The sequence below is a fragment of the Lissotriton helveticus genome, chromosome 5_1 (genome assembly GCF_964261635.1).
Source record: "Lissotriton helveticus chromosome 5_1, aLisHel1.1, whole genome shotgun sequence".
Lineage (NCBI taxonomy): Eukaryota > Metazoa > Chordata > Amphibia > Caudata > Salamandridae > Lissotriton > Lissotriton helveticus.
The window spans coordinates 628,029,097-628,050,808 of record NC_136065.1 but is presented as its reverse complement, the minus strand read 5'-3'; positions in this window follow the sequence as shown (position 1 = coordinate 628,050,808).

Sequence of the window (21,712 nt, the reverse complement as noted above, 5' to 3'; positions counted from 1 at the left end):
TAAATCACAGTATGCTAAACCATGTGTTTTTGTCTTCGTTTACCATTTTCTTTCACTCTTCATTTGCCTTGTTACTATTTACATTAACTGTCTGTAAAATCTATGCTCTAGATACATTTTTAGGGAAAGTGTGATGAAAAAATACACTGTTTCGCTATAATCCTTTTAGAGTATTATTGGGGAGGTTGAACCCCCAACTCACCTGGAAAATGTTGATCTAGATTTAGACAGCACGTATTAGATTATTCACTGGTTGCTTCATCAACACTTTTGCATTTTTAGCCACTTTAAGTGGCACTTGTGCTACAAGATGTGTGCCTGTGTGTTTAAAAAAAATTCTTGGGAGTCTCCAAACCATCTTGGAGTAAGTTGAATCCACTTTTCCTGCTCATTTAGCACACCTTGGGGCAGGTATTTAAGCTGCCCCCTTCAAACTGACTCCCATCGCTGTCTCTCCTCTTTGCCTCACAGGACGCCATGTTGGTTATCCTCAAGAGCCTCATGCCAGCTTCTCTCTTCAATATCATCGGCTTCGGCTCGACCTTCAAGACTCTCTTCCCCTCCAGTCAGGCATACAGCGAGGTGAGTGTGGGAGAGGGTGAGATGAGGAAAGCTTGGAGAATGCCTTAGGCCAGCCAGGGAGTTGCCCTGGTCCCAGGATACTGTTCGGAGGCCTAAAAGCGATAGTTTACTTCCGGAATATTGCTGTCACAATGTCGTCTGAAATTAATAGTGTCCTACATATCGTTTACAAAATTACTGCCACCTTGATAATGCTCTGATATAAAACTGTTAAAGGGTTGTTAATGATAACTTAGCTCTTGTTAGAAAATCATTCTTGTTTTTTCAATTTGTCAGAACTATTGTATTTATTTTTATATCGAATACAACCCATAATATTGCTATACAAAGGACATTGTCATAGGCACACGAAGTGATGTATCCTCTGTGCAAGTATACAATAATTCACTGGAATGAGACACGACTCAGCCAAACAACATCACATATGTTTTGTGCACTTTTTGGAAACGGATCTCATTGTGACACCCTTAGGGAGTTGGAGTGATAGTGGAGTGACTCACTAATGTAAGATTTTGAGGAGGAAAGAAATCTATCTTACAGTGTGCTGTGAGCAATGGACCAGAAACAAAGGTAGTGCAGCTACAGTTTGAGGAGGACATGTGACAAGAACTTGAGGACAGAGTGTCTGCCTTCCCCATGTTTTGGTGTCAAGAGAGGTTTGGCGTGCTGGATTTAGAGGTATTGTTTTTGGGAGTCAGTGTGCCATAAGGTGTCCCAAAAAAGGGTCAGCCAACATGTAATGAGTGACAGGTTCTTTTTTAAAACTGCATGTACCAACAAGTGTGCTGTGGCTGGTAGTTCTTCAGTTTTCGTCTAGGACCAGCCATTACTGTGTACAAATGGAGAGTTTGAACTTGAGTTTGGTACTGGAGGAAAAGTACATCAGTGAAGATTATCTTGTGTGTCTATGTTTTCAAGTATGTTTTTTCTGTTTCGGCTTCACCTGCTCATGGACCAGTCATCATTTGGTATAAAGGAAAGGGGGGATTGGTCAGGTGTGTGCCTTCGTGATTGTCTTGTTGGTGAATGAGATTCCGTTTGTGTGTATTGGAGTCAGTCATCGTTGTATTGGGAGGACCTGACTTGGTTTGAGAAGATGTAAGTCTAGATTGCAGTATGTGGGTGTGTCCCAATCCTGGCACCTTAGCACAGTGGTCCAGTGTACTGATGATGACTGATATTGGGGTGGTGCAAACACCACGGCAGTCCAGTATTACCACCTTAGCACCAGTCACTATGAGCACACAGGGCTGCACTGGTGCTTGAGTGTTGTGTTTTCAGAAGCTTAAATCCGCACATACTGGAGTCTTTCATTATTGTGTGAGTTTGTAGGGTTCCAGAGGGCATTGTTCCAGGTGAAGATTTAGTTGATTCTTCTATCTGGCACATGGCCATGTTGGTTTGGCCAGCTAGTGTGACTGGATGTTGGGAGTGGTGGAGTGCTGGGCTTTTGTGTTTGTGCAAGAGAAAGAATAAAGCAGTGTATTTCCCGTTATTTGTGGAAGACGGAAATAGCGTGAGAGATTATCTTGTTATTTCTTGGTCATTGTTGCATTGCTTTGACTTTTATCCTGTGTGTAAGGAAAGAGGAAGACATGATCACGTGACATGTTTGGTCTGTCCTGTGTGTAAGGAAAGGGGATGACTTAGTTACGTGATGTGTCCGTGTATGTATGAGCTGAGTCAGCATGCTGTATAATGTTGAGTGCGGCCGCTGCTTCGAACTCGATGGTTCATGGAATGTGGGGGTCTGGTGCTAGGTGAAGCCGGGCACCTAAATACAACTGGGCTTATCACGCTGATGCTGTAACCTAAGTGCATGACATGAAATTAAAAGTTTTAACTCCTACCTGAATGGCTCTAGACTCTTGTGTGAAGACCCTGCCTTCGAACTACAACATTTTGGTGACAAGTTGTTAACCAGGAGATGCATTTAACAGCCACCTACGGAATGGTTCCAAACTCTTGTTTGAAGACGCTGCCATCCAACTGCAACAACTCACTTGCTTATTTAGGACACAGTTCAGCGACATCATCACCGACCTCATCAGCACCCACGCCCTCGCCTCCACGGACTACATCCTCCTCGGGGACCTGAACTTCCACCTTGAGAATAACGACGCCAACTTCACCGCCCTGATCGACAACCTCACCTACCTCGGACTCAAACAGCTTGTGACAACACCCACCCACGCCACTGGACAACCACTGGACCCCATCTTCTCCGCAAGCCCCCACGTCACCTTCAACCACACCACCGAACCCCACTGGACCGACCAGAGATGCATCCACTTCACCTTCCAGAAACCCACCACACACCACCGCACCCAACAGCTGCCACGCCGCTGCTGGAGCAAGGTCACCAAGGACCAACTGGCCACCACCCTCGTGCTGAGACCACCCGCCGACCCCACCGACCCCGACACCATCAACCTCAAACAGTGGATCAACGACTGCGCCGACACCCTCGCCCCACTCAAGAACTCCACCCCAACCACACCAACAAGAAAGCCTCATGGTTCACCGAAGACCTCCGGACCTCCAAGCGCACCTGTCTGAAGCTCGAGAAAAGATGGCTCCACGACCGAACTCCAGACAGCTACACAGCCCACAAGTACGCCACCCGCAGACACCACCATCTTATCAGGATCACCAAGAGGACCGCCTTCAAGGACCGCCTAGACAGCAACGTACACAACACCAAAGAGCTCTTCACCATCGTAAAAGAACTCTCCAACCCCAGCTCCAACACCAACGACATTCCCCCATTGCAAGACCTGTGCGACTCACTGGCCAAATTCTTTCACCGGAAGATCACCGACATCCACGACAGCTTCAACTCCGACACACCCACCGCTGAGACCACCACCCCTGCGACCTCCACCCACTCCAGGCACCTGACAACATGGTCCAACGTCAGCAATGAAGGAACCATCATGACCATGAATTCCATCCACTCCGGAGCCCCATCCGACCCGTGCCCCCACCACGTCTTCAACAAAGCCAGCACAGCCATCGCACCCCATCTCCGGAAAACAATCAACACCTCCTTCGAGACAGCAACCTTCCCGGAGAGCTGGAAGCACGTCGAGATCAACGCCCTATTGAAGAAACCCAAGGCGGACCCCAAGGACCTCAAGAACGTCCGGCCCATCTCCCTGCTCCCTTTCCAGGCGAAAGTCACGGAGAAGATTGTCAACAAACAGCTGACCCGAAACCTCGAAACATCCTGGACCCATCCCAGTCCGGCTTCCGTAGCAACCACAGCACCGAGACTGCCCTCATCGCCGCCACCGACGACATCAGGATCCTGATGGACAAAGGAGAAACAGCCGCCCTCATCCTTCTGGACCTATCAGCACCTTCAACACAGTCTCCCACCACACCCTAAAAACAAGCCTACATGACGCCGGAATCCAAGAGAAGGCCCTGGCCTGGACCACATCCTTCCTCTCCGGCAGAACCCAGAGCGTCCGCCTCCCACCCTTCCGCTCCAAGACCACCGAGATCATCTGCGGCGTCCTACAGGGATCTTCCCTCAGCCCGACGCTCTTCAATATCTACATGGCACCACTCGCCCACGTCGCACGACAACACAACCTCAACATCATCTCCTACGCCGACGACACCCAGCTGATCATATCCCTCACCGAAGACCCCCACACCGCCAAAACCAACCTCCACAGAGGAATGAAGGCCGTCGCTGAATGGATGAAGGACAGCAGGCTGAAGCTGAACTCAGACAAGACGTAGGTTCTCATCCTCGGTCTCACCCCATCAGCCTGGGACAACTCCTGGTGGCCAACAGCGCTAGGAACAGCCCCAGAACCCACCGACCACGCACGCAACCTGGGGATCATCCTCAACTCCGCCCTCTCCATGACCAAGCAAGTCAACGCCGTCTCCGCGTCCTGCTTCAACACCCTCCGAATGCTCCGCAGGATCTTCAAATGGATCCCCTCCGACATGAGAAAAACCGTCACCCAGGCCTCGTCACCAGCAGACTGGACTACGGAAATGCCCTCTACGCAGGAACAACAACCAAGCTCCTGAGACGGCTGCAACGCATCCAGAACGCCTTGGCACAACTGATCCTCGACGTCCCCCGTCGCAGCCACATCACACTCCACCTGAGAGGCCTGCACTGACTCCCCGTCAACAAGAGGTTCACCTTCAAACTCCTCATCCATGCACACAAAGCCCTACACAACGCCGGACCAGCATACCTCAACGACCGACTCAGCTTCTACACCCCCACCCGCAGCCTCCGCTCTGCCAGCCTTGCCCTCGCCACAGTTCCCCGCATCCGGAAAACAATCGCCGGTGGCAGATCCTTTTCCTACCTTGCCGCCAAGACCTGGAAACACTCTCCCTACCAATCTACGACTGACCCAAGACCTGCTAGCCTTCAGAAGACTCCTCAAGACTTGGCTCTTCGATCAGTAGCAGCCGTCCCCCCAGCCCCTTGAGACCCTCACAGGTATGTAGCACGCTCTACAAATGTACTGATTGATTGATTGACCTGGCCACTTCACTCAATTTCTAGGTTCAAATATTCATCCACAGTACACAAGTGTTCTATAGCACACCTTTCATTCTTCACCACAGCTAATCCTGTGCACATAGCTTAACTACTCCTCCTCCTGATATACCGCCAATCAATAGAATCCAGTTAATCCATAGGTTGCATCGAAGTCATAGCACCCACCTCATCTGCAGCGCACTACTATCCCTGAGCACACAGCGATTTCACCGTGCATAGCCTTTGCGCTCCAAAAAAGCTCCATCCATGGGTAACTTCACCATATTACCTCACACCATCAACTCATTCAGAGCACAGAACTCAATTCATTGTTTGCAAATAGTCAGTGCAGAACAACATACTACGCACCATTGAACAAAATACATACACAAGGTCACGAAAATGCACACCCTGAGGCTAAATCAGCCGATTCACCACACAGCTCCTGGTCTGAACATATTTGTGTATACAGCCACTTGCGGGAGATGCTTCAAGACAGAGAATATTATACAACCTGAGGCACAGACACTCGCAAATGAAACCTACACAGCTCCAATCAATAATCCATCCAGCGCTCATTAGCCTGCCTAAAGCATATTAGATGCCACCTGTTTAGTGCACACCCTTTATTGCAGCCACTCACCATAAGAAGCTGCACTGCATGAGTAAAACGTGCAGCTTCAGACACAGTCACATGCACAATACATGCTACAAAGATCCTGTCAAGAGCACACCTCCAGGCAGCCAATTCCAAAAACATGCTACCTGGCCCTAGAATAACATGCCCCCTTTGGGGAAACATCCTTTACAACGCAACTTTTACCACGCAGTGCTTTTACATTGCAACTTTTACAATGCAAACCATTACAACGCATTGCGCTGGGGGGCGCTCTAGGATAGGAAATAGATTTAATTTACTATCCAACACCTTCCCTACTATCCACGGGGACTGGAGTTGGAATAGTAAATTAAACTGTTCACTATCCAGCACCCCAAAGCGCTATGCGTTGTAAAAACTGCGTTGTAAAGGCATGCGTGGTAAAAGCATGCGTTGTAATGTCATACATCCCACCCTTTGGCATGGCAGACCTCCTTATTTATATTACACAGCTCTGCTGAACTAATCTCACAGGGTTACAGCTTCTGCCCAAACACACTACACAAACTTAATGAAACTGCACCTCTTTGGGCACAGAATACTCAGGGACATAGAGCATGTCGAGTCTTACACATCCGTACACACTGTCACATCCCAAGTGTGTTGTGTAACTTGAGTAAAGTGCCCATTCTTGGGCTTCTTGACCCTACACACCTCACACCTTTTGCAAAGCACACATACTTGGGCACACCTTCCTGCCCTAACTTACTATATTGATTCATTACAATGGATCTCCCCTGGCGAAGCCACGTGCTCCATCCAGACTACATTTCAGTAAAGTAGATAGATATTCTTGAGTTGCTACACAATTGAATGTACCCTATTTTTACGGACAGCTACTCAGGGCACTTCTTGGATCTAACAGAATGGCACACACCTGGACACAGACACCTGCCCCGGCACATTGCCCTACATCGGTGATACTCATACACACCTGCTGTAGGCTAGGCCTTGGCGAAATTTATATTACACAGGCGTAAACTTGTGTAATTTCAGTAATATTTTATGCTGGTTACATGAAACTTCCGAATTTATACCACAGTACTAAATTATGCGTCATTGGAGGCAAAAAATGTGTGCAAGCACACAGGAATTAACACAAATGACCAGAACAAGAGCGGCTACTGTTGCAGTACTTCTGTTTTCTGCACTATTTTTTTAATGTAAAGTGCGCGCTTTTGTGTAAAATGGATGAGAGGGCACATTTCACACTTAACCATAGCATCAAATGCTGGTTTTCCATTTCACATAATGTCGTGTAATTCTGCCGAAATTACGCGTAATTTCGCTAGCCCGGTTTGCGCGAACTTTGCACCCTCTGGGTCAGGAATTTTATATAACAGTGGAGTTTCACATTTTAATCTAATGGGTACTTCCATCTCACAGCCTTCTTTTTTTATAATTGGCCTCAAATTCGAGATAAGCCTCCTCTCCCTACTCCTTCCTAAAGAGTTCCACATGTTGACATCCCCTTCCTACTATCCCAGTTCTATACTCTTCCACCAGAAAAGAAAACCCAGGGATTGCGAGCAATTCCGTTACTGTGGTTACATTTTATTTTGTAAAAGCTTTGCTCTAACATTGGAACAGACTGCAATACGCACGTCTCCTTAAAACAACACAAAACACACGCCTTTGCTGTCCTGCTGTGTGCTAATCATCTTTTGGCTACAAGTGCCCTCTGGTGGCTTGATTGGTTACTGATAGATATTCTGGCATGGTTGCACGGTGCAGTGCTACAAAAACTTCCAATAGATAGTTTTCAAACTAATATGTCTCATTCAGATGCTGATCACTTGTCAGCACCCTACAAAGCTTTCTCCTGCGTCTATCCCAAAGTACTGGTGGATGTTGAGACTACAGGGTACTACATAAATTGGGCATTTTGGCAGTATAGTGCTAATGGAGAATGCAGGAACTGTTATATATGGGGGGGGGGGGGCGTTCACATGCTACAGGGGTGTCCAACATTGAGTCACAAGACCAGGAGTGACGTCATATTTTCGAGCTAACCATTGCTTATGTAAATCATTTCTATTTACAGTCAATGTACATTTGTTTATCTTGTGGTGTTGTGTCATAAATCAGGCCGGGTAAAACCTCATTTTTCCCAGCGTAATTCTGCATAATTTCCAGCATTTCGCATTCTGCTTGTTATGGGAAAGGCCTGAGATGACACTACTATGCCAATTCATGTAACTGAGATTTTGTTTGGGTAAAAATCCTACAGCTGTCCCACTGAAACAAATTGAGTGACGCATGACACAAAAGAGCGAGTGGCTCTTGTGTGTGTCATGCTTGTTTTGGGCTGTTTTTTAATGTGAAATGGTCTTTTGCATTCGAAAATGTAAGTGAGTGTGTATTTCATGCGGAAACCTAGACAAAATGCCAGATCAGCATTGTGGGTAATTTGATGTAATGTGTACAGTTTATGGGCCTTTCACTTAATTTTCACAAAGGAAGTTACACAGATTTCACCCAGGACTCCTAAAAAATTGGCATTGCTAAGTTGAACCAACACAGAATTTGGATATTTTGTCCACACTTCCTTTCTATATGCAAAGGATCACTTGAAATTCTTTGCGAAAATGACTTTACTAGTGACGTACCAGCTGATTGGGTGCATTCAGCAGGCAACGATTTCAATATACATTATTTTGATGTATTCCTTCGCTCTCTAAGTAAATCGGCTCTGCTTGGAAAAGCATATTCTCACTCAACCAGGCCCAACACCCACAGTTAGATTTGGCATGATATGTATGCTATATAGAAAGTTTGGAAAAACTCCACATCTCGGCGTTCTGAAAGTGGGGTTTGCATTCAGGACTGTGGTGAGAACCAGAATGACTGTAGATTCATTCAGAATAGTTAAAATAAACTGATGAGGCTTAGATTGCTTTTCATACAAAATGGAATGTCGTGAAAACCGTCATGTAACTGTGAAGCTTGTTGAAGTCTATTCTTCCAGTTCCCTTTTATTATCTGAGATCCCCCTGGTTTTGCACCCGGGATCCTTGTTCCATTGATGGTTTCACAAGGTGGCCCCATTAATATGGGGATAATAATGAGTACAACAGCACCCCTCTCCAAGTTGCAAAGTAACCATGATTAATATGCCTCATTATGCTGTTGGTTAAGAAGATGCTGAAGTCTACAGCATTTTCAGATTTTAGCCCCATTTACTTAGGGTGTGTCCAATTTCTTTGAAGCAGAAAGGAAAACTCCAACTTCCGCTGATGCACCTATGACGTAGAAGGGTACATTCGATCTTTGCCTATGTACAGGTTCATGCAAAAACAACAGTTGATGGACAGAATGCAGAACAATGTCATGCATTCACCCCAGTACAGAGATCTGGGCCTAAATCCATCGTTTTTTTGCACTCCACTTCAGACATGGCCATATGCAAATCAGCCTTGACCCAGTGCCTCATGGGAACAGTCCAGCCCGAACTGCCAAGCCATGTCTACCCTGGACCGGAATCAAGCATCAAAGGACCGGTTTCTGGCTATTAGCCGTCTTCAGCCAGAATAGCTTGACTCCAGTGGTGTGGAGAGCATGGGTCTCACGTCTGAGCATACCCGTCCAACTCGGGGTGACAAATGCAAAAACAACAGTTGATGGACAGAATGCAGAACAATGTCATGCATTCACCCCAGTTCAGAGATCCGGGCCTAAATCCATCGTTTTGTTGCACTCCACACCACCCCAGTTCAGACATGGCCATATGCAAATCAGCCTTGACCCTGTACCTCATGGGAACAGTCCAGCTCGAACTGCCAAGCCATGTCTTCCCTAGGACCGGAATCAAGCATCCTAGGACCGGTTTCTGGCTATTAGCCGTCTTCAGCGAGGATAGCTTGACTCCAGTGGTGTGGAGAGCACGGGACTCACGTCTGAGCATACCCGTCCCACTCAGGGTGACAAATGCAAAAACAACAGTTGATGGACAGAATGCAGAACAATGTCATGCATTCGTCCCAGTACAGAGATCTGGGCCTAAATCCATCGTTTTTTTGCACTCCACACCACCCCAGTTCAGACATGGCCATATGCAAATCAGCCTTGAACCTGTGCCTCATGGGAACAGTCCATCCCAAACTGCCAAGCCATGTCTTCCCTGGACCAGAATCAAGCATCCTAGGACCGGTTTCTGGCTATCAGCCTTCTTCAGCCAAGATAGATTGACTCCAGTGGTGTGGAGAGCACAGGACTCACGTCTGAGATACCCGTCCCACTCGGGGTGACAAATGCAAATACAACAGTTGAAGGACAGAATGCAGAACAATGTCTTGCATTCACCCCAGTACAGAGATCTGGGCCTAAATCCATCGTTTTTTTGCACTCCACACCACCCCAGTTCAGACATGGCCATATGTAAATCAGCCTTGACCCTGTGCCTCATGGGAACAGTCCAGCCCAAACTGCCAAGCCATGTCTTCCCTGGACCAGAATCACGCATCCTAGGACCGGTTTCTGGCTATCAGCCGTCGTTCAGATGCTCCGTCCATCACCACCCCTTTTTGTACCGCTTTGTTCGCCATAAGTTGGCAGGGTATGATCAGACGTGAGTCCCTTGCTCACTCTACCACTGGATTCAAGCAAGCCTGGCTGAAGACGGCTGAAATACCAGAAACCGGTCCTAGGAATCTTGTTTCCGGTCCAGGGAAGGCATGGCTTGGCAGTTCGGGTTGGACTGTTCCCATGAGGCAGAGGGTCAGACTGATTTGCATATGGGCATGTCTGAATTAGGGTGGCAGAGTGGGCCAAAGAACGATGATGGCTTAAACCCAGATCTGGTGACTGGGTGTGAGTGTTTGATTGGTTCAGATGCTCCATCCATCACCACCCCTTTTTGTACCGCTTTGTTTGCCATAAGGTGGCAGGGTATGCTCAGACGTGAGTCCCTTGCTCACTTTGCCACTGGATTCAAGCAAGCCTGGCTGAAGACGGCTGAAATGCCAGAAACCGGTCCTAGGAAGCTTGTTTCCGGTCCAGGGAAGGCATGGCTTGGCAGTTCAGGCTGGACTGTTCCCATGAGGCACAGGGTCAGATTGATTTGCATATGGCCAAGTCTGAACTGGGGTGGCAGAGTGGGCCAAAGAACGGTGATGGATTAAACCCAGAACTGTTGACTGGGTGTGAGTGTTTGATTGGTTCAGATGCTCCGTCCATCACCACCCCTTTTTGTACCGCTTTGTTCGCCACAAGTTGGCAGGGTATGCTCAGACGTGAGTCCCTTGCTCACTTTGCCACTGGATTCAAGCAAGCCTGGCTGAAGATGGCTGAAATGCCAGAAACCGTTCCTAGGAAGCTTGTTTCCGGTCCAGGGAAGGCATGGCTTGGCAGTTCGGGCTGGATTGTTCCCATGAGGCACAGGGTCAGACTGGTTTGCATATGGCCATGTCTGAACTGGGGTGGCAGAATGGGCCAAAGAACGGTGATGAATTAAACCCAGATCTGTTGTCTGGGTGTGAGTTTTTGATTGGTTCAGATGCTCCGTCCATCACCACCCCTTTTTGTACCGATATGTACAGGTTCAGCCAGCATATGGGAGTCTTTTTTTTCCAAATTGATTTAATGTTTATGGATGTGTGTGAGCACAAGCCTCTAAGGATTAACTCTGGGACAGTAAAGTTCTGTCATAAAGCAGATCTTGAGCAGCATAACCAATGGCAAGCAGAAAAAACAGACAGGGGCTGAATATATCAACAGTGCAGCAGGTGCAGTGGTACCAGCACCCAGGGATATGAGGGGCGCACTGCAGCCTTATTTTGTCTCTCTTTTACTATCCAACGGAGGCTACTGGGCTCATGTTCTAGCTCGTTATTATTTAAGTCATGGGACCATGGCATACAATTGACAGAGTGTAATGGGAAGTGGAAGAGACAAGATAATAGATAACACAATCAAAGGGAGCAACTATTCTGTGCAGTAGAGCCTACTGGGAGACTACTTGTAACTCCAATGGTGGACGTGTCATGACATCATTTTTAAAAGCTCTTGCGGTGCGGTATTGGAGTCGATCAAGAGGCAGCTGACCCTACAGTTCAGAGGTAGACACCTACCAGGGAGGCATCTCTGAAGAGGGTGGATGGTCCACCACCTGGGTGGTGGAGTCCATGGCGGACTAGCACACTGTCTGGCAGGGTCTGTCTGATCCCCAAGGGCCTCATGAAGGGTTTGGTGGAGAAGGAGAAACACAATTAAGTGGTGATCCTGCTACCACACAAAACCCACGGATCCCCTGCCCCAATAAGAAGTGGGCAAAGTAGGGAACTACTGTGAACAGAGCCTCTGCAGACAGCAATCCCTGAACTGGTGGGCTGTCTGTCAAGGGTCAGCTGGGTCTTAAATGCAAGCCCACTCCATTGAGGGCAGGGCAACCATCACTGATGTTCCAATGCACACGTCCGTGGTGGAAGTCATTGTGGACATAAACGGTGAAAATATAGGCTAGCTCGATGGTAGGGAGAAAACTACTTGCGCATCTTTGAATTTGTGTTTTGGTTAGAAAACGTAAACTCCTGCCCAGGATGCAAACACGCCGTCTGTTTGGCAAACCGGAAGTGCTGTAACTCGGAGAGCTGCCACAGCAGGGCCCCCTTCACAGTACAGAGATTCACACTGCGGGCTCTCAAAGTAGGGCGGATAGTTCAGTGCCCACCAGTGTGTAAATGACCTTTTAGTTACATGCTTCACTGATGAATGCCTCACACTAGAGATTTAAGGGTCTATAAAGTAAGGCAATGATAATGACAAATCAAGCCAGCTAGACTTGTGTGAAAGTTAATGATAGTGAGCACAAAATTCCACTTTGGAGTGAGAGAACTGTGGCTGCTTGTGTTGTCCTGATTATTGTGTGTGCCTGAGCACTTTGCCCTACCTTCGAGGCTATCCCTGATAAGGGGTGGCATGTGTGATGACACTGATTTTTGGCTGGAGGGTTCAACTGAGGCCAGCTTAGAGTGCTTCCCTAGGCAATGAGTAGAGAGTGCATTTTTCCTGGTGAGACATGCACACAGTTTCTTTGCACCTATACGTATTTTGTTCATGACTGTGTGGACCTTGTGAGGCACCTCTTTCTCTCATAATCGATATCTAGCATGGCGTGATATCTATATGTACATATGAGAGTTAGCACTGACGTCTGTCCAGTACATTTGATTATTCCCTCAAAGATAACGCTCCTCTTGGTGTGGTCCATATGCTTATACTAATACATTCATGATGATCGCACTGACCTGTGTCTGTTTGTTTCCAGAGCCAGGAACTCCTTATAAATTGATAAATTCTCTAACATCATATGCTATGTCCCCTGCTTAGATTTGTATTATGGAATATAATCCTTAATATTTTAGGGAACCAGCACAGCCCATCGTGCTGACTGCCGTGGAAAAATCTAAATATTTACATCCCAGGAACTAAATTTAATTCTCCTAGAAGTTTATGGTCCCCTCTATCCCCACAAAGGGGCAGGAGTTTCTTCTTCATCCTCCCAAAGGTAAATAGGGGGATTTGCTGAGCTTACCAAGGTTTCAGTCATTAATGTGGCTCAGAAATGAGAGGTTGTATCAGTGTGTATGAGAGGTAAATCCTCATGGGACCCTGTCTCACAATCACCACAAATGATCTGGAAGGCCTAAAGTCCCTGCAGGTGAAGCGCGGGTCCTATATTTTGCTCTGGCTGTGTGCAAGTTCAGATCAGGTCCCACTCGCAGGCACATTGAGCTCTTTCGCAATGACTTGGGTTGGTTGTCTTACGTTGATGAACCTCATGTATTGTCCAGTTATTGCTTCCCAGGAAACTGGTGGATTTGGTTTCCAGGAAGCTCTTCTTCCAACCCCAACCTATTTGTGGTTGTAGATTCCAGAGAACCAGACCACCCACAGAATATCTGGCTGGTGGCCTGAGTCAGCCGAATGCTGATCAGTCCAGTCCTTGACTCCCAGTAAGCCTTCTCTCATGAAGGTCCACCCCAGTCCGTGGTACCCTAGAGGGAATCAAGACTCTATGAGTTTCCACCTTTTGCTGTGCAAAGTAACACTGTGGTTCAAAGGGTATCCCTGCAAGTGGCTTCTCCGCTGTCTCTGGCACAAATTTTTAGCTTATTCCCAGAATGGAGTTTTCTACTGGCTTCAAACATCAAGCTTCATGCAACTGTTTCCCTGCAGGCATGCAGCCAACAACGATCATGTGCATTTAGACAGAATATAAAAAACACAAACATCGTGAGATAAAGTATTGTGTTGAAAATATCAAGGACAAAAGTATTGTGAAGGTAAGTTTCTATAGGTAAGGACAGTTTCACTATATATAACTCCACATATATGTACCTTTCCTCTATGTATATATATTTATATATATCCAATTACCTCTCCTGGTGCAGATGATCACAAGCCAACGGGAAAACGGACACTTTAATAAAGACAACTGCAAGCAGAAATCAGTTCTTGGTATTTATTCCATCAGCGCAATGTGGGGGGCGAGATGACGCATTTCGGCCAACAGCGTGGCCTTGCTCACATAAATGCGGAGCTGGATTCACCTGATTACATACACCTGAGTGATGGTCACGTGTTAACCAAAACATAGAAAGTGAGAAAACACTGCCAAATGCCAGCGTCTGTGTATATGCCACTACCCATCAGTGATAGAATTCATACAATCGCAAAGCGACTATATCAACATATAGGAAAATAGGGACAAAATGATCATTTGTGACTGTCATGAACATTTAGCACGTTAAACACCATTCTGCCAAAATTTGATATCTCAATTCTTGGACCTGCGCGTACACAATAATAATTTGCAAAACTCAGTATAAAGTCAAATGCAAAAAGTAATAATACATATAATTTATATATATATATATGTACCTTGAAGGTACATAGATGTGGCGTTAAGAATAGTAATTGTATACTTATCTATTTACACTTCCGATCTCGATATTTTGGTCCTCAATAATTTTGACATGATATTCTGTACACAAGATAGTTGTGCTTTTGATATTCTGTCAGTCATCCGATCATGTAGGCGTTGTCAGCCATATCAAACATGTATTGATCCCTCTCTGCCATTCGGCGAGACAAAAATATCCCTCCCTCCTTCAGGGTGTAATGATAGTGTAACACTTGGAGGGCGTGCAGGACCACAACTTTAACATGAAACCTTTTTCCTGAAAATCACATACTCTTCTGTAGGTAAGAGGTCTCTACACACTACCTCCACCAGTCTGGTTGAGTCTTTTGAGCAGGCCTCAGACTCACACATGAGGATTTCCACAAATGGTCCCTGTTATAAATGGGGGTGTCTAGTTGGCAAGGGTTTGCACCTTTGTCCAAGTAAGGACCCTTCCTTCTAGTCAGGATAACGGAGTTACACTCCTAAAATAACCCCTGCTCACCCCCTTGGTAGCTTGGCATGAGCAGTCAGACTTATCTTAGAGGCAGTCTGTAAAGCATTTGCACATAACCAACAGTAATACAGTGAAAGCACTACAAAAGGACACCACACCAGTTTAGAAAAATATCCAATGTGTTATATATCCAAAACAAGACCAAAAGCGATAAAAATCCACCATACAGTTCTCAGAAATCTTCAATAATAAAAATAGACTTAAAATATTATTCCTAGAAGTCAATAGCGACCCCTGGGGCAATCACGGCATCGTGAACAACTAATCCAAACAGTTTGGCTGACTGCAGCATCGAGGGCCAGCCACGGTGTCGGGAAGACCCGCAAAATAGTATGTTTAGAAATGCAGGGCGTTGGCGACCTCTCGGTGAGCACTGAAGAGCCGGCATCCACAGGCGTCAGTTCCAGAGGTCGGTGCAGGAGACTTCGTGCCCTTGAAGTCACATGCGTTGCAGATCGAACTCCTCGTGGTTGAAGTTGAGACCGCCGGCATCAGTAGGCGTCATGGCTGCGATGTGAAGTGCAGCGGTGCGGTGTGCAGTGCCCTCAGGTCGCGGTGCAGGCAGCGGCTCGGTGATGATCGTCCAGCGGCATCGGTGAGAGCAGGGCTGCAGTGTGAAGTGATTTGGTGCTCATTGCTGTGCTGGCTGGTCATGGTGCAAGCAGTGGCATCATTGTTGCTGAAGCGCTGTCCTCGGCTGACGAACTGGAGTCAATGGCGCCGACGTCGGTAGGCCAAGGCTGCGGTGCGGGATGAAGATCTGCGTCGTGTAACTTACAAGCTGTGCCCTCGAACCCCGGTGCAGGCAACCTCCTCAATGTCGGCTGCAGCGGCATCATTGGGTATACCAAGGTGATGGCATGAAGCGAGGCAGTGCGGACTGTGGTGCACACAAGTCGCGGTACAAGCAGCGGCTCAGTGGCGGCGTCAGGTGGTGTCATCGGTGAGACCAAGGTTGCAGTGCAGTATGCGGAGGTGCCCTCTGCGGTGCCTTCAGGACACGGTGTTGGGTTGCTTTTTCTTCTGTTGCAGCACAAAACACACAAGTGCTGATGGCAGAAGAACTTGAAGTCATTGCTGTTCCTGAGACTTCTTGAACAAGGGGCAAGCTCTACCTCAAGCCATTGGAGAAACTCACAAAAATAAATTGCAGAAAGTTCAGTCCAGTCCTTTCACTGCCCAAGACAGAAGCAGCCACTGCAGGCCAACATAGCAAAGCACAGAGCAAAGTGGTAGTCCCTCCTCACAGCTTCTCCAGCTCTTCTTCTTCGTAGTCTTCTTAGTTCCAAAAGAGTTCTAAAGTTCTGAGGTCTGGGTGCCAATATTTGTTTCCCAAATTCCTTTGTCCTCTTTGGCAGAGAGTGTCTCTGTGCTTAGTCCAAACCAGTTTGGTCCTCTCTGGCCCAGCTTCCCAGCAGACAGCATTGTCTGCAGCAGACCAGGCCCATTCAGGTGCAAGGAAATCTCCTCCCACTACTCTAAATGCAGCCCAGGTCTATTCAGCCTAGCCCTGACTCATCCAGACTCTCTGGAGCCGCTGCACATCCCCAGCCCCTGTCACTCCAAAACCAGAAAGTCAATACACATCCTAGCAGAGGCACACATGATGGCTAGGCAAGAAAATACCTGCTTTCTAAAAGTGGTATTTTCAAACACAGAATATAAAAATCATCTTTACTAAAAGATGCATCTTTAGATTCTGAGTTAAGGCATACTAAACTGTATTTTCCTTTCTGATCCCAATGGGTAGTTATACTTGGAAGATGTTATAAATGAACTCCCATGCTTTCCTATGGGCCAGATAGATACTATAGTGAAAAACGAAATTGGCAGTATTTCACTATCACATACACTGCACCCTCCCCGCAGGGGGACCTTGGGCCTACCTTAGGGATGACTCACATGTAAGAAAAGGGAAGGTTAGGGCACGGCAAGTGGGTGCACACATGGCAGTACTAGACTGCACACAGACACTGCAGTGGCAGGTCTGTGTTACCTTTGAAGGGCTGCTTGTGTGGGTGGCACAACCAGTGCTGCAAGCCCACTAGCAAAAGACACACAATTGATGGACGTAATGCTGAACAAATCAAAACATTCACCCCCAGTCAAGAGATCTGGGATGAATTCATCATTCTTTTGCTCACCATGCCACCCACTTTAGACCTGGCCATATGCAAATCAGCCTTGACCCTGTGCCTCATGGGAACTGTCCAGCCCGAACTGCCAAGCCAGGTCCTCCCTGGACCGGAAACAAGCATCCTAGGACCGGTTTCGGCCTTTCAGCCCTTATCAGCCAGGATAGCTTGATTCCAGTGGCACAGTGAGCCCTGGACCCACGTCTGGGCATACCCAGAGCACTTAGGGCAAGAAAGCAAAAGACACACAGTTGATAGATGGAATGCTGAACAAATCAAAACATTCACCCCCAGTCAAGAGATCTGGGTTAAATTCATCATTCGTTTGCTCACCATGCCACCCCAGTTTAGACCTGGCCATATGCAAATCAGCCTTGACCCTGTGCCTCATGGGAACAGTCCAGCCCGAACTGCAAAGCCAGGTCCTCCCCGGACCAGAAGCAAGCATCCTAGGACCAGTTTCGGGCTTTCAGCCCTTACTAGCCAGGATAGCTTGATTCCAGTGGCACAGTGAGCCTGGGCCCCAACTCTGGGCATACCCGGCGCACTTAAAGGCAAGAAAGCAAAAGACACACAATTGATGGACGGAATGCTGAACAAATCAAAACATTCACCCCCCAGTCAAGAAATCTGGGTTAAACCATCCTTCTTTTGCTCATCATGCCACCCCAGTTTAGACCTGGCCATATGCAAATCAGCCTTGACCCTGTGCCTCATGGGAACAGTCCAGCCCAAACTGCCAAGCCAGGTCCTCCCTGGACCGGAAGCAAGCATCCTAGGACCGGTTTCGGGCTTTCAGCCCTCATCAGCCAGGATAGCTTGATTCCAGTGGCACAGTTAGCCCGGGACCTATGTCTGGGCATACCCGGAGCACTTAGGGCAAGAAAGCAAAAGACACTCAATTGATGGACGGAATGCTGAACAAATCAAAACATTCACCCCCAGTCAAGAAATCTGGGTTAAACCATCATTCTTTTGCTCACCATGCCACCCCAGTTTAGACTTGGCCCCTAGCTTGATTCCAGTGGCACAGTGAGCCTGAGCCCCAACTCTGGGCATACCCGGTGCACTTAGGACGAGAAAGCAAAAGACACACAATTGATGGATGGAATGCTGAACAAATCAAAACATTCACCCCCAGTCAAGAGATCCGGGTTAAATCTATCATTTGTTTGCTCACCATCCCACCCCAGTTTAGACCTGGCCATATGCAAATCAGCCTTGACCCTGTGCCTCATGGGAACAGTCCAGCCCAAACTGCAAAGCCAGGTCCTCCCTGGACCGGAAGCAAACATCCTAGAACCAGTTTCGGGCTTTCAGTCCTCATCAGCCAGGATAGCTTGATTCCAGTGGCACAGTGAGCCTGGGCCCCAACTCTGGGCATACACGGTGCACTTAGGGCAAGAAAACAAAAGACACACAATTGATGGACGGAATGCTAAACAAATCAAAACATTCACCCCCAGTCAATAAATCTGGGTTAAACCATCATTCTTTTGCTCACCATGCCACCCAAGTTTAGACCTGGCCATATGCAAATCAGCCTTGACCCTGTGCCTCATGGGAACATTCCAGCCCGAACTGCCAAGCCAGGTCCTCCCTGGACCTGAAACAAGCATCCTAGGACCGGTTTCGGCTTTTCAGCCCTCATCAGCCAGGATAGCTTGATTCCAGTGGCACAGTGAGCCTGGGCCCCAACTCTGGGCATACCCGGTGCACTTAGGGCAAGAAAACAAAAGACACACAATTGATGGACGGAATGCTAAACAAATCAAAACATCCACCCCCAGTCAATAAATCTGAGTTAAACCATCATTCTTTTGCTCACCATGCCACCCAAGTTTAGACCTGGCCATATGCAAATCAGCCTTGACCCTGTGCCTCATGGGAACATTCCAGCCCGAACTGCCAAGCCAGGTCCTCCCTGGACCTGAAACAAGCATCCTAGGACCGGTTTCGGCTTTTCAGCCCTCATCAGCCAGGATAGCTTGATTCCAGTGGCACAGTGAGCCTGGGCCCCAACTCTGGGCATACCCGGTGCACTTAGGGCAAGAAAACAAAAGACACACAATTGATGGACGGAATGCTAAACAAATCAAAACATTCACCCCCAGTCAATAAATCTGGGTTAAACCATCATTCTTTTGCTAACCATGCCACCGCAGTTTAGACCTGGCCATATGCAAATCAGCTTTGACCCTGTGCCTCATGGGAACAGTCCAGCCTGAACTGCCAAGCCAGGTCCTCCCTGGACCAGAAACAAGCAGCATAGGACTGGTTTTAGGCTTTCAGCATGCATCAGCCAGGATAGCTTGATTCCAGTGACACAGTGAACCCAGGACCCGCGTCTGGGCATACCCGGCGCACTTAGGGCGAGAAAGCAAAAGACACAGAATTGATGGACAGAATGCTGAACAAATCAAAACATTCACCCCCACTCAAGAGATCTGGGTTAAATCCATCATTATTTTGCTCACCATGCCACCCCAGTTTAGACCTGGCCATATTCAAATCAGCCTTGACCCTGTGCCTCATGGGAACAGTCCAGCCCGAACTGCCAAGCCAGGTCATCCCTAGTCCAGCCCGAACTGCCAAGCCAGGTCCTCCCACCATACCAAGGCGATGGCATGAAGCGAGGCGGTGTGGACTGCGGTGTCCACAGGTCGTGGTAAAAGCAGCTGCTCAGTGTCTGCGTCAGGTGGCGTCGTCGGTGAGACCAAGGTTGCAGTGCAGTATGTGGAGGTGCCCTCTGCGATGCCTTCAGGACACGGAGTTGGAAGCGGCGCAGCAGACAGTGTTGGGTTGCTTTTTCTTCTTTGCAGCACAAAGCACATAGTCACAAGTGCTGATGGCAGACGAACTTGAAGTCTGTGCTGCCCCTTATACTTCTTGAACAGGGGGCAAGCTCTACCTCAAGCCCTTGGAGAAACTCACAAAAATAAATTGCAGAAAATTCAGTCCAGTCCTTGCACTGCCCAAGACAGAAGCAGCCAGTGCAGGCCAACACAGCAAAACACACAGCAAAGTGGTAGTCCCTCCTCACAGCTTGTCCAGCTCTTCTTCTTGGCAGTCTTCTTGGTTCCAAAAGAGTTCTAAAGTTCTGAGGTCTGGGGCCAATATTTGATTCCCAATTTCCTTTGTCCTCTTTGGCAGAGAGTGTCTCTGTGCTTAGTCCAAACCAGTTTGGTCCTCTCTAACTCAGCTTCCCAGCAGGAGGCAGAGACAGCATTGTCTGCAGCAGGCCAGGCCCATTCAGGTGCAAGGAAATCTCCTCCCACTACTCTAAATGCAACCCAGGTCTATTCAGACCAGCCCTGACTCATCCAGACTCTTTGGAGTCACTGCACATCCCCAGTACCGTCCCTCCAAAGCCAGGCAGTCAATACACATCCTAGCAGAGGCACACATGATGGCTCAGCAAGAAAATACCTACTTTTTAAAAGTGGTATTTACAAACACAGAATGTAAAAATCTCCTTTACTAAAAGATGCTTCTTTAGATTTTGAGTTCAGGCATACTAAACTGTATTTTCCTATCTGGTCCCACTGGGTGGTTATATTTATAAGATGTTATAAATTAACTACCATGCTTTCCTATGGGCCAGATAGCCTTTCACTAGTGAAAAACGAAATTGGCAGTATTTCACTATCACATACACTGCACCCTCCCCGCGGAGGTACCATGGGCCTACCTTAGGGATGACTCACATGTAAGAAAAGGGAGGGTTAGGGCGTGGCAAGTGGGTGCACTTGCCAAGTCGACATGGCAGTACTAGAGTGCACACAAACACTGTAGTGGCAGGTCTGAGTTACTTTAAAGGGAAGCTTGTGTGGATGGCACAACCAGTGCTGCAAGCCCACTAGCAGCATTTGATTTACAGGCCCTGTGAACACACAGTGCACTGTACTAGGGAATGGCTGGAAAATCAAATATGACAATCATGGAAACATCAATTCATAACACAATTTCACAGAGAGCATATGCACTTTAGCACTGATTAGTAGTGGTAAAGTGCCCAGAGTCCTAAAACCAACAATAGCAGGTCAGGGAAAAATAGGAGGAAAAGGCAAAAGATTGGGGCTAGCCCACAAAAAGGACCCTTTCCAACTGTCCATTCCAGTACAAAAAGCTATGCTTTGAGGCTTATTCCTTGTTGTATGTGTATTATACAATGCAGCACACATGCATTTGGAAAAACAACTAGACATGAAATCATTTCTCCACCTTATGGCTGCCTTGAGGCGTTTTAAGATTTTGGCGCACATTCCTCTCTACCAATGATTGTAGATAGGGATTTGCATTAAAACCCATGGGTGGTTACATGGAAATACCCTTGCACACCCAATGGAACTCCTACTTGATGCAAAATAATGCAATGCATAGCACAATATTATGC